The sequence below is a fragment of the Passer montanus genome, unplaced genomic scaffold (assembly GCF_014805655.1).
Source record: "Passer montanus isolate IOZ18808 unplaced genomic scaffold, ASM1480565v1 scaffold2, whole genome shotgun sequence".
Lineage (NCBI taxonomy): Eukaryota > Metazoa > Chordata > Aves > Passeriformes > Passeridae > Passer > Passer montanus.
The window spans coordinates 16,907,366-16,910,857 of NW_024366591.1; positions in this window are offsets into that span (position 1 = coordinate 16,907,366).

The following is a 3,492-nucleotide window of genomic DNA, read 5'->3' on the forward strand; positions in this document are numbered from 1 at the left end:
TTCAAAAGTGAACTATTATTATTATGTATAGTTTGTAAAGTAGCATGGCTTAACTATTGATACATTTAGTGGATTTTTTTTAACAATACTTAGTACTTTTTAGTTCTAATAAAAGATCCACAGAATTTTTCTGAACAGGTAGCTTGCCAACTAGACGAAGCCTGAGAGAGAAGCATCCTCCTCAGCCAATGGGATAGCAATGCTTGTGAAACACATGATGGTGACCCACTTTTTCACATGAGGAAAGGCACCTTAGCTGTGAAGCTCCCAACCCACAGAACTTGGTGGGTATGCATCTTTCTTTGGATGTGAAGATATAATATACAAGTTTTTTTGCTTTTTTTTTTTTTTTTTTACAATACATGACTATACATTATCTCAGCACTGCCAAGCTCATCTCTTAGGGATTTTTTCACTGCCTCACTGCTTTTGTCTTTTGAAGCAAAAGGAAAACCTTTTGCTTCATCCAAACACTTATTTCCACCTATTTGAAGAATAAAATCCATCTCCTCAGTTATTCTCAGCTCAATATCACTAGTTATTATCAAGCTGTACAAAATACGACGTTTAGGTCAATTTTTTCAAAAATATATCCTCAACCCTAAATCTTCCAGGGTCAGGGTAATCTGCCACCAACATGACATCATTCCTTGCACTGCAGATCATTTTTATCCTTCATTTTTCACTTTAATATTAACAGACTACAGAGAAACTATGGCAAAATTTCCACTGACCACAGTCAGGATTACAACAAGCAGTTACCCATGTATTGGATCTGTGTGGAAATGTTTTAGCTTCAGGTTTGAAGCTTTGCTGCTGTGCAAAGCTACGAGAAGTTTCCCTTACGTTCAACAGAGCCAACGCCAGCTGCCTCCCGCTGGCCAAAACCCATCAGCAATGGGTTTAACATAGTTAAGAAGGGGGAAAAACACCTGCACAACAGTAACATCAGCAGGAGAGGAGAGAGGAAGAGCCCTGCAGTCACCAAGGTCAGTGTAAAAGGAGAGGGAGGAGATGTCAGAACAGATTCCCCTGCAGCCCCTGGTGCAGACTGCGGTGAGGCAGGATGTTCCCCTGCAGCCCATGGAAGTCTCCACCATGGAGCAGAGATCCACCTCCTGCAACCCATGAAGGACCCCACAGTGGAGCAGGTGTAGGTGTCTGAAGGTGGCTGTGGCCCCATGGGAAGCACACACTGGAGCAGATCCTGGCAGAATCTGTGGAGCGATGGAGAGAGAAACCCACACAGGAGCAGGTTCACTGGCAGGACTTGGGAGCCCATGGGGAACCCATCCTGGAGAAGGCTGTGCCCATGGAAGGGACCCACACAGGAGCAGGGGCAGTGTGCAGAGTCCTATCCCAGAAGAGGAAGGAATGGCACAAACAATATGTGACAAATTCTTTGCATCCCCCATTCTCCATTGCCCTGCATTGTGGGGGAAGAGTAGGAAAAGAAAATAGGGAGTGCAGCAAAGTCTAACAGGAAGGGAGATGTGGGTAAAAGGAGATTTTTTGATTTGGGTTTGTTTCTCATTATCCTACTCTAATTTGATTTGCAATAAATTAAATCACGTTTTCCTCAAGTCAAGTCTGTCATGCCCATGGTGGTAATTGGGAAGCGATCTTTTCCTGCTCTTATCTTGACCAATGAGTGTTGTGGTGCACTAGTTTTAGTTGTGCTTTTGCACTGGGAGATAGGAAATTTGCACAGAATAGTTTTATATTGCACTGTATAGCTTATGTTATATCACGTGGTTTGTTACCCCCATCTCATGGCCTTTCCCTCACCCATCCCAGTATCCCCTGGTGGTCCCTCCTGGGTTACCCCTCCGCTTGCCACTCCTCACTGGTATTCCAGTGGCTGTGGACCTCTCCCTCTGCCCCATCCTCAGGGTATAAAAGTTCCCTGCCACTAGGGAACTCCCTCTTTCTCCCATGTGTTTGTCTCCCTGGTGTGTCTCTTGGAATATAGAGAGAACGTTTGCCACATGGAGAGGAGCGCTTCTCAATCTTCTGCCTTCGTCTATGAATTATTGTTTGTGCAAGGGTCCATAGCTAGCCGGAGTGGAGCCCAACAGCCCGTCAGAAACCACGATATTTCAAATGAGTTGTTTTGTTTCCTCTCCCCTGTGCAGGTGAGGAGGAGAGTGATAGCACATCTTTGATGGGCAGCTGCCATCCAGCCAGGGTCACTACAGCACAGACTAAAATCATTAGTATATTTATATAATTCCTCTCTTCTTCAAAGTGCAACATCTACAGGAATATTCATGCAAATTTGCCTATTAAATAGGGTTAAAGTGCCTTGTGATGGATTGATGATTCAATGTTCTCTACTTCTTGTACTCCTTCTTGGGGCATTCAGTGATTGCATTTATTGTTTTCTTCCCCCTTTGTCCAAGTTCTCCCTCTTCTCCTTTCCCACCATATTTTCTGTTTTACAGTCTTATGCCTTTTCTGTTCATATTTCTCTTACTGCCTATGTTCCCACTTCTCTGTTCTAAAATTCTTGTCAGCTGTTATTTTTTAAATTTTGTTCCCCTTCTTCAGAACACAAACAACATAAACACTCTGAGGGGAAGTGAAGCTGAAAATATATTGTTTTCCTCCTGAGTGCTGTGGCATTAGAAAAGAATTATTTAGGCCTTCTCATTTATGCCAGCAGGGAAGTTCTTGGATATTCAGTACTTACCCATTTGATTAAGAAAGCAACATTTTAATATATATGTTCTCTTTCTTTGTCAGAGTTAGATTACTCTTCCTGACCACTTTTTCTTCATTCTCTTTCTAAGTCTAAGATCACCCATCTTATTTCCGAACTCTCCTTCTGTCTCCAGCTTTTCTTCTCTGGTCTTAAAATAAATTTGCAAATGTAAGATGAACATCTCTCATCGGTATCAAAGACCAAAAGTTACACCCTGTACCTAACAACGAAGTTATCTCACAACATATATTACACAAGAGCATTTGTCCTGCTTTAATCTATATTGTAGTAATTTCAGTCTTTTAAGAAATTGTTAGGTTTTCTCATTTATTTCATATTGCTTAGCTTTTTGATATGAAACTAATAAGTGCAAAAATATTTCATTAAAAAGATACCTTCCTGTCATTTAAATTGATGTGAACAGGGACAAGGTATTTAAAAAGAATCCTGTGCTTTGTTCCATGCAGTGATCTGATGTCTCATTAGAGTGAGCTTCTCACTGTGCCTCTGTGAATTCGTTGCAGTCTCATTATGCCAAGCTAGGATCCATGAAGCCAATATGAGGAGGACTCTGACGTGCTAGTCTCATTCTACTAGCACAGAAGAATACAACCCTTTCACCAAATATCTTACAGGGTTAAGAGAAACCCATCTGCCCTGATGAAAATGGAGGAAGAACACTGAAAGATAAAGTTCCAGCATTTAGAGCCTGTTATAGAACTGGGAGATCAAGCTCAGTGCCTGCTGTTCAGATTGGAGTGGCTCAGAAAACAGTGCTGAACTTCTCT